This window comes from Nanorana parkeri, unplaced genomic scaffold, assembly GCF_000935625.1.
Source record: "Nanorana parkeri isolate BGI_ZX_2015 unplaced genomic scaffold, ASM93562v1 scaffold79, whole genome shotgun sequence".
NCBI lineage: Eukaryota > Metazoa > Chordata > Amphibia > Anura > Dicroglossidae > Nanorana > Nanorana parkeri.
The window spans coordinates 2179486-2190920 of NW_017306347.1; positions in this window are offsets into that span (position 1 = coordinate 2179486).

The following is an 11435-nucleotide window of genomic DNA, read 5'->3' on the forward strand; positions in this document are numbered from 1 at the left end:
ACAGCCATCTTTGATTTGGCCCAAGAGTTGTATTTGGCTTGCAGCTGACAGGTCTTTCTGATACTGCTAGCCCTCAAATGCAGAGATTATCCAGCCTATCCTAGTGATCCTCCAGCCCCTAGAAAGATTAATCCTCCAGATTGGTATCTCCTAAAAACAGACAGTGATTCTCCAGCCCATGGCCCTCAGATTCAAAGCAAAGACCATCTACCTAAGGGAACATGCAGATCCAAAGACACTAGTACTGTGACCCCAAAGGACCCTACCCACCCACATACTTTAAACCAGAAACCTCCAGACTGAAGTGCCATCCATAAAGATCTGAACTGGTAAAAACCCAGAGCACTAGCTTAGGGACCCACAGACTCAAATAATTTCACTATGCCAGGCCTAATGACTTATAGACCACCACAGTTCTGTGCACCTTAGACCAAAAGATTCCCCTGCCTGGAGCCCATTAGACCCAGAGAAACCCTTCAGCATGGGGAATCCCTAATCAAGAATCACCAGAAACAGGTACCTTCTTGTATCTGTCATCAACCAGCTTGGTGAACTCTCAGGATCGGAAGCCCTCCTTATAATAAACTTCATTACTACAGACTATATTCATTATGGTTATTCTGACACACTGTGCCTAGTGAACTCCAAGGCCTCTTTAGCCTGCTATGTCCCCAGGACCATGTAGCCTTCTTATATTTTAAGCCAAAATGTTTCTTTTTTTTGTAGTTTTGGATAAAGTAAGAGATAAATAAAACTCTCCATTTTATTTCATGGCTGTATCCCATTGTAGATAGTTCACTTTACTCTCAATACCAACAGAAAATGAGAGGAAGTTTCTCCAAAATGACAGATATCCTGTCTTAGTTGTCACCTAAACAAGTGTCCACATTGGAAGATATTTTTGAAATTCCTGTTACTATGGCAACTCAAAATTTGGGATTTTCTCTCACATTGAGGGAAGTGGTGAGCTTACAGATCCAGGAACGCTCTGCGTCCTGGTTGTCCCCCCATGTTAGGAGCTTTCTTCATTCTGGAGAACTTTCAAACACAGGGGACCCGTGTTAGTTGGCTGACATCCATCCAAAAAATGATATCACGATATAACCATATCCCATCACCACTGGGACATGCCAATGGCACATCAAAGTTCATGGCTTTGTGACATGCTATTCTTTATGAAAAACCCATTCGTGAATCAGGATATCCTCAAGTACAAACACAGTCTCTTTGGGCCACTTATCAGCCTAAATTTTGTAGCATATACAAAGAGACTGTAACATGTTTAGTCAGCTTAAACCCAACACTGGGCCGGGTAGAACTGGGCACCCAGGCAGGAAAATAAAAGCAGTTTAGGGTCCAATTCGGAGTTGTTCCCCCCACACAGTACTTCTACTCTGCCACAAGCTACCCCCAGTCTTCTTAATTAAATGACCTCCCAGTGTGACCAGCCAAAAGACTTCTAAAAAAAAAAGGTAAACATACAATCAAAAAAGCATAGCACATAGTGTGGGGAGCTTCCAAGGGGCGAGTGGGCCACTCAAAGAGGGGAATTGGGTTTCATGATGTTAAAAAGTGCAGAACCCTTTGATTTTCCAATGCTTACTATGCGGCACCAGCTTGAAACTAAAAAATATACATTGACTCAGAGTTACAGTTATTTAATCCTGCATCATGTCTACTAGATAAATAATTATTCTGGCTGGGTGTCTTTGATTTTTAGATACTAATATGAGATTTTTGTAAGGTTTTAAAGAACAGTGCATATAACAAATTATGTCTTAATCTTTGAGGGAGGATGAAAAATGGTGCTAATTGTTTTAAAAGCAGTATGTGTAATTAGCTGTAATCTCATCTTCTGAAACGGAATTTTGCTCTATTAGCTGTGTCAGTTCCCAGCTTTGGCCACTAGAGGGCACTGTTGTACATATGCTGCTCCGGATGGCTAAATCTTTGCTGTACATATTTCAATAAATGGTTTCATTTACTCCACACGCCAGTAGGGAGCTCCCTAGGTCTCTAGTTTATTTGCATTCTTTTATTTGTTGTCTTTTTTTCTTTTCCTCTAGGACCTTATTTATAAAACAAAAATGTCTGATAGAATTAAACCTGCCCTGGGAAATAACAGTCGGAGGATCAGCAATTTATTGTCATTTAAAATAATTTGTAATACAGAAAGGGTTTGAGGCTTATTTATGAAAGGTGTTTATAGAGCGCAGACAATTTACACAGCGCTTTACATGCACAGTGCACATTCACATCAGTCCCTGCCCTCAAGGAGCTCACAATCTAAGGTCCCTATCTCACATGCATACATCCAAGGGCCAATCAATCTTCCAGCATGTCTCGGATGTCCACACAAACACGGGGAGAACATGCAAACTCCTTGCAGATAGTGACCTAGCCTGGAAATGAACCAGTGCTGCAAGGCAGAAGTGCTAACCACTACGCCACTATGCTGCCCAATTTGACCTATGCATTGCTTTACTGTACGGTAACGTGTTTTCCATGCTTTTCTGTAAAATCCGTGCCTGGTGCATTGCGGTGCAATTAATTTAGAATGTCACCCCAAGGCACATGTACCAACCAAATGACAAAACCTTTGCAAGTAAAAACACACACACATTTTAAATGATAAGTTAGTTCATTTTCCTATAGTGAACCTTTTAGTAACTTTATAAATCTGAATAAATACATCCCTGACATGTCACAAAAAACAGCAACAGCGTCAACCAAGCTTCACCCTATTAAAACATATTTCTGGGCAAACAAAAAAAAATACCCTCGCAGTGGGGTTACGCCAACATTGCAAGGGATAAGTGCTCATTTTTGTCTAACGGATCGGAGTAATGCAAGTTTATTTACCTGATCACCACTCCTCCCAGCATCCTCAGGACTGCTAGACCGGTCCTCACAGCCTCTTCTCCTCTGGCCTCTGGTGGTCTAAGGACCACTGACTCCATCACATCTAACCTGACATCATCAGGTTCCATAGACCTGCATTAGATGTGAGGATGCCAAGGGATAGTCCACCAGCTGGAGGAGTGATCACCGAGGGAACAGGATTCAGGTATGTAAATCTGCTTTACTCCAGCCCCTAGATAAAAATGGGCACTTAACCCCCAATGTAGGGGTTGCCACACTGCAAGGGTACTCTTGTTTGACCAGAGATGGGCTTTAAGCCATCCTTGAGATCCAGTCCAGTGATTTTGCCTAGGTTAAGATGATGCTATCAGTCTGCTGCAGGCAGGAGGAAGCATTTCCCCAGTCTCCTCTCCCCCAGTAATCCGACTGTAACATTGTACCTTTGTAGCATGTGACAAGGTGAGAGGTCGATCTATGTTAGACATGTTAACGCAGCCAAGAACTATATAGACACCATCATTAATATTAAAGTGACACTACAGGTGAAACTCGAATAATTAGAATATCGTGCAAAAGTAATTGCAGTAAGTGCTGCAAAAGGGGCCCAAACCAAGTACTGAGTACATATGCATGCTTGTACTTTTCAGAGGTCCGATATTGTTCTATGTACACTCCTTGTTTTATTGATTGCATGTAATAATCTACTTTTTTGAGGTTGTGGATTTAGGGTTCTTGGGGTTTTCATGAGCTGTAAGCCATAATCATCACAATTATGACAAATCACGGCTTGAACTATCTTGCTTTGCATGTAATGAGTCTATCTCATATATTAGTTTCACCTTTTAAGTTGCATTAGTGAAATAAATGAACTTTGCACCATATTTTAATTATTCGAGTTTCACCTGTAAACTCATGGGCAGGGCCCTCCTTACCATCTTGCCTTGAATTGTATTGTGATTGTAATGTCTTCCTTATATTGTAAAGCGCTGTACAAACTGTTGACGCTATATAAATCCTGTATAATAATATTAAACTCAGGAGTTAAACCATAAAAATAAATTCAAGCATCTTAACTAATAACAAAAATGTATCTTATTTGTGTATCACTCAGATGTAGATCCTCAAATCATCTCTGAATTGGTGCTGACACTGTCCTTCCTTCTGGAGGGGGGCTACTTTTGTTCACCATGGTCCCTATGTGTGTTGTAAAGTAGTCACTGCTCCAAGCTCACTCTTTTGATGGACTACAATCTCAATACAAATTAGGAAACTAAACATGAGATTGTAGTCCATCACAGGAGCGAGCTTGGAGCGGCGACTTCTTTACAACACACACAGGGACCATGGGGAACAAAAGTAGCCCCGCCTCCAGAAGGAAGGACAGTGTCAGCACCAATTCAGAGATGATTTGAGGATCTACATCTGAGTGATACACAAATAAGATACATTTTTGTTAATAGTTAGGGTACCTGAATTACTTTTTTTAACTCCTGAGTTTAGTCACTTTAATATGTCATCTTTAATTCAACATCTCAATCCAGGAACTAGATGGTGACCCTGGATGATGCCTGATCAAACATGGATCCATGCTTATGGAGATAAAAGGAGATAAAAGCATTGACGGGGGGAGCAGTGGCGTAACTACCGCCGGTGCAGGCGGTGCGGGCGCACCGGGGCCTCAGGCTCTGGGGGGGCCCAGCAAGTTGCCAGCCGCCGGATCGTTATCCAGCGCATAGACATGTGCATTTGGATTCGGACGAACCTGCAAATCAAGGAAATTCAGTTGATTCGGCGGTTCGTCCGAATCCGAAATAACAAATGTAATATATGCTCGAATATACGAAAACTATATTCGGGCATACATAAATGAGTTTTCAGAACACGCAGCAGCCATATTGGCCGCCGGCGTGTTCTGCGCATGCCCGCCGCCATCTTGGAGGCGGAGCGTATGACGTCAACGACGGTGACGTCACACGCTGAACAAGCGGTGGCCATATCGGTCACCGGCGCGTTCTGCGCATGCGCACCGCCATCTTGGAATAAATCTTGGTATACCAAGATACGCCGCCACTCGTTCTGCAGTTTCAGTGTGCGGTTTCGGATTCGGGGGCTCGTTACCTCTGAATCTGAAACATAAAAATTAGTTTCCTTTGACGAAACGAATGAAAAATGTTTTCGTTTTCATTTGTTTCGTCCCAAAACAATTTTTTTTCAGTGCACATGTCTATTATATATTATTTAGCATGCATGCACATAGGCTGCTGTGAGTGGTTATCATCCCTTGACGTAAGCTGAAGGAATTGATTTTTGAAATAGAGTGTATTATTTCTAGCTAACAAACGTATGAAGATGTCACCAGCACACCAAAATCCTTTCAGGATCACCAAAAGTTAATTTTATTGAAGATTCTTGTCACAGAAAACAAGCGCATTCAGGACCGCGCAGGGTCCCTTCATCAGGCTTAGCAATAAAAAATTGGCATGAGTTCTAAACAATCTCTAGAACTGAAAAAAGTTGGGGTGATACATACACTTTGAAACAATGTTTCACATTTCCCCCAAGCCACTAGGTGGCCCCGTCTCACGCGTTTTCACCCTCCCCGTTGCGTTAATTTGCTGTCCATAATAAATGTTTAATGGCAGTCTTGTTTGTATTACGGCCTATACTGATGAAATTAAAGATTTGGAATGCATATACAAGGCCCACGGTGTAGAGTTACAGAGGGAAAGTGTTTAAATATAGCCAGCATGTTCCTTTGGATCCAGATGATAGCCGTGGAATGCGAACGCCATATGTATGTACGGACCTAATCATATACATCACGTGTGTGTGTTCCTACAGACATGACTTGGGCCTACGGTGACCTCCTGAAAGTCAGACTTATGAAATCTAATAACTGAACATTTGATTAACATGTTCAATTAGCGCTGGATGTGGTCTGCTGTCGGAAAGCAGAAGACCGCAGTTACTTTAAGACTTGACTATATAATCGGATTCATGTGTGTTTGGATGCGCATTCAAGTTGACTCCCCCCGACCCCCCAAAAAAAATCCACAAAAAAAAATCATCCGAAACATTTCTGAATCTGGAAACACTAAAAGCTACAAGTCTATAAAACGTATAGATTTTTTGTTTGACTGCACGTTCGCACAATAAATTCCCCCAACGCTAACATTTATTTAGTGTTTGCAGATTAGTTTCGTGGTCTGCTCGGGATGTTTATTTTGCTTCTTTTCTCGTCGTTTAGTTTAAGGGCTCCCTGGTTAACGTAGGAGTTTGGCTTGGCCGTCGCCGCCTCCCGGCGTGGGGTAGGAAGGGGCAGGCACTGCCAGGTTTAGGAAAGCTTAGATAGGGACCATTAAGTAAAAATAATACATCAAAAAATGTAACGAAGCAAAAAGAGCGTTGGGACGGGAGAATGGGGGGGGGGGGCTGGAGGCGAGGTGTTTTCATTCATTTTCCAGAGGAAACGGACGCTGACAGGGTTGTCTGGGCGGTGATTCGTCAAATTTCCTCTCGATGGAAAATAATTTGAGATTTGAGGTATGGAGTTAGGAGTTTGTGGGGAATTAAGCGCCTAAAATAACGTATTATGTGCTGTGTTGTAAACGGGTCCAGCAAGCACCATGCTTCCAGATCTGTGCGGTAATCCGGTGTGAGACTTGGAGCTTCCTGTAATAAAGACCGGACACTGCTGCTCTCTCTCCTTATGCAGGGTGACTGGTCTTGTCTCCCCCTTTTCCTGTAATAAAGACTGCTCACTGCTGCTCTCTCTCCTTGTGCAGGGTGACTGGTCTTGTCTCTGCCCCCTCCTGTAATAAAGACAGGTCATTGCTGCTCTCTCTCCTTGTGTCGGGTGACTGGTCTTGTCTCCGCCCCCTCCTGTAATAAAGACAGGTCATTGCTGCTCTCTCTTCTTGTGCAGGGTGACTGGTCTTTTCTTTGCCCCATCCTGTAATAAAGACTGGCCACTGCTGTTCTCTCTCCTTGTGCAGGGTGACTGGTCTTGTCTCCGCCCCCTCCTGTAATAAAGACAGGTCATTGCTGCTCTCTCTTCTTGTGCAGGGTGACTGGTTTTGTCTTCGCCCCCTCCTGTAATAAAAACAGGTCACTGCTGCTCTATCTCCACATGCAGGGTGACTGGTCTTGTCTCCATTCCCTCCAGTAACAAGGACCAGTCACTGCTGCTCTCTCTTCTTGTGTCGAGTGGCTGGTCTCGACTCCGCCCCTCCTATAGTTTTCTGCAGGCAGCCTGTAGTAGGTGTGGCCTGTTGGGCCCCTTCTACAACTCTATTCTCTGTGCAGCACAGTAACGATGTCTCTGCTACTTTGATATGAGTTAACTGAGTTTGCAAAGGCATTTGGTGGATTTATATCCCTTGTGACTATGGAGGAATATATTTCAATGTTTTTGTTGAGTTTTAAAGCTGAACTTCAGGAAAATAAATATGCTGTTAAAATATCTAGAGGATATAGATAGAATCTCTAGAATACCTAAATTACAGCTTTACCTGCCACAGGATTTGTATTTCTGTCCAGCCAGTCCTGAGATTTACTAAGCCCAGCCAGACTGCACAGGCAGGTAGGTGACCTGAAGCTAGGCCTTCTCTCTGCCTCCAGCCTGTGGTTGGTAGGGAAGGAGCAGTTGCAGACTGCTGAGGTTAAGCCTCTGCTCTCTTCTCCTCCCACCGTGTTCCTTGTCAGCACACATAAATGCAGGACACTTGATTGACACCAAATCCTGTTTCTCCCTTATTGGGTCTCAGTACAGCTGTACAGGAAATTATAGGGGGCTGATAACAAGTTAAATTCAGGAACTACACAGGTGGCAATAAAATTTACACTTATTTATTTTTTTGCATTCCTTCATATATTTTATTTTAATGTCTGGACTCTGGAGTTCAGCTGGAACGAGGAGTGTGAACTCCCCATAGGAGCCAACAATTCACACAGTGTTTTACGTTGCTGCATCTCATTTTCTTATATACAATTAAAGGATCATTAAACCATTGCGTGTTTTTGAATATACAGGTGAAACTCGAATAATTAGAATATCGTGCAAAAGTAATTGCAGTAAGTGCTGCAAAAGGGGCCCAAACCAAGTACTGAGTACATATGCATGCTTGTACTTTTCAGAGGTCCGATATTGTTCTATGTACAATCCTTGTTTTATTGATTGCATGTAATAATCTACTTTTTTGAGGTTGTGGATTTGGGGTTCTTGGGGTTTTCATGAGCTGTAAGCCATAATCATCACAATTATGACAAATCACGGCTTGAACTATCTTGCTTTGCATGTAATGAGTCTCTCTCATATATTAGTTTCACCTTTTAAGTTGCATTAGTGAAATAAATGAACTTTGCACGATATTCTAATTATTCGAGTTTCACCTGTATTTACTACTAGCAAGCAGTAGATATATGCAAAAACATTTTTTTTTTAAAGTTTACAAAAGGGTTAAAACCTACCTGTGTCTCCGCCGCTCGCTCCCGTCGGAAGTTCTGAAGATTCTCGGGTGGCCGCAAAGGTTAATGGGGCGGGTGCATTCGTGGTAAAGGTCTTCGGCCGGGAGAAGAGGAGGGACACATGGTAAGACACAGGCAACGTGCACCTGCACAGACACCGTGGGACAGGTAGGAAAGGAGTCTGCATTGGATCAGAGACCGGAACCAGGGCTGGAGGGATTCCTGAAAACTGCAGGAAAGAAGAAGATGATCGGATCAAGAGGCATCATTTAAGGTAAGTCCTTACACTAGCATTAAGGGGAAAGTTTTGGCTTTAATGTCACTCTAACCTTCCAGCATGTCTTTTCAGTGTTGGAGGAAACCCACACAAATAAACAGCAAACATTCAAACTCCATGCAGATAGTGTCCTGACCAGGATTTGAAGCAGAGACCCCCCAGTGCTGCAAGGCAGAAGCACTAACATCTATGTCACTATGCCACCATTAAAGTTTGTGTTGCTGTGTGTGTCCTCATTGGGAAGCTTCCGCCTTCTGTCTGTACCGGTGTTCATTGTCACCAAGAAACCCAAAATTTTAGAGACACCCCCTTAAAGATCAGCAAATACCTTGGTCCACCATATTATATGTTCACTCACAAAAGACAAGAACATTGTCCCCAGCCTTCTGCCTACTGAATGCCCTCCCCCTGCCCACGAACGGTAATCCCTCTTGCCCAACTCGCTGGGAACATCTTTGTCTCCTGACAGCAAAGAAGGCAATCCTGTGTAACTGGATCTTACCTGGACCCCCTTCCATGGATACGTTCCGCCCCCTGTTAAACCTCCTGTTACTACTGGATAAATTAGACACAAAATGTAATCAATCACGCACTAAAATTTTCTTCGACACTTGGACATCTTACAGGTGAAACTCGAATAATTAGAATATCGTGCAAAAGTAAAGGAATTTTCACTACAACAGCTGCAAGATCTGATGTCCATTTTTCAAGTTTCCAAATGGCATCTCGAAGCCAAACTGACTGGATCCCTAGGATCCCTAGATGTCCTTTGACCCCTGATCTTCTGCCCTCAACCGAGGTTCTAACCATACTCTAGTATAATTGCTCCTCCTGATATGCCCACGAATACCCCTGATGGTTCGAATTGGTCTTCTCCCCACAGTGCCGACCCTCATAGCTATAGGGTTTATTATTTGTAGTCCGTGTTATGCATACCTAATCTCTGCAGAATTTTTTCATGATGTTATGATCTAGTTTTCATTTTTATTGTATGGCTATACTTTGATTGGCATGTCTAGATCTCAGTCTGCGTACTGATACATGGCCTACATTGCATGCCAATGCTTGATCGTTGTGTATTGTTTTATTTTTCTCAAATAAAAAAAACTAACATGCAAATAAAAAAAAAGATCACCAAATACCACCTTACTTTTTTCTTTCCTATTAAGTCCGAGACATCTTGCAAAATTTTTATTAAATCCAATTTTCACCGATATTTTGGGGAAATGAAAATGCTCAATTTTGCTCATCACTGCTTGTGGGCATTGAACAAATCATAGGCTACAACATAAGTATGGATGCCTCAACCATCAACTGCTATGAAAGCAGTTTGTCAACTTAGGAACTGCTGCGTCTCACTGTACAGCAAGCACATAGGAGATGTTACTAAAATCACATCATATACTTTTTTTATATGGCGTCTCAATCTGATTGAAAAGTAGGAATTTTATGTAAGACGTGGTAGTGAATTTGCTGATTTAACACGTTTACCTGTTTTACTGATACAGGGAGCACCCAACCCAACATTTAGGCCTAACATCCTTAAAAAAATGTTCCTCTGGCCCCTTCACCGTATTGTGCTGCTGACAGACGACACATCTCAGGGTCAGCACAAGGATTACATTTTTGGAGACTTTATGTTACCAGTGTTCTAATCAGATCTACTATAGAGCTGGATATTGCAGATAAAATTCACATTCAACAGATGTTCCTGGCAGTTATAAGTTTAGTTTTTCAAGTTTTATTTTTTAAATGAAGGGTATTTTTTAAACTCTTTTTAATTTCTGCAATTTTAAATTAAAATGAATTAACATTTTTGACTATGGAGGAATATATTTCAATGTTTTTGTTGAGTTTTAAAGCTGAACTTCAGGAAAATAAATATGCTGTTAAAATATCTAGAGGATATAGATAGAATCTCTAGAATACCTAAATTACAGCTTTACCTGCCACAGGATTTGTATTTCTGTCCAGCCAGTCCTGAGATTTACTAAGCCCAGCCAGACTGCACAGGCAGGTAGGTGACCTGAAGCTAGGCCTTCTCTCTGCCTCCAGCCTGTGGTTGGTAGGGAAGGAGCAGTTGCAGACTGCTGAGGTTAAGCCTCTGCTCTCTTCTCCTCCCACCGTGTTCCTTGTCAGCACACATAAATGCAGGACACTTGATTGACACCAAATCCTGTTTCTCCCTTATTGGGTCTCAGTACAGCTGTACAGGAAATTATAGGGGGCTGATAACAAGTTAAATTCAGGAACTACACAGGTGGCAATAAAATTACACTTACCGTATATACTCGAGTATAAGCCGAGATTTTCAGCCCATTTTTTTGCATTCCTTCATATATTTTATTTTAATGTCTGGACTCTGGAGTTCAGCTGGAACGAGGAGTGTGAACTCCCCATAGGAATTAATGAGAGTGTACAGGGTATGCGTGGGCCCAGCTGAGAAGGTTTTCACAAGCAACTCTTCAGCTTCTATACTGACAAATCACGGCTTGAATTATCTTGCTTTGCATGTAATGAGTCTATCTCATATATTAGTTTCACCTTTTAAGTTGCATTAGTGAAATAAATGAACTTTGCACGATATTCTAATTATTCGAGTTTCACCTGTATGTTACAGCGGAATTTTCACTACAACAGCTGCAAGATCTGATGTCCATTTTTCAAGTTTCCAAATGGCATCTCGAAGCCAAACTGACTGGATCCCTAGGATCCCTAGATGTCCTTTGACCCCTGATCTTCTGCCCTCAACCGAGGTTCTAACCATACTCTAGTATAATTGCTCCTCCTGATATGCCCACGAATACCCCTGATGGTTCGAATTGGTCTT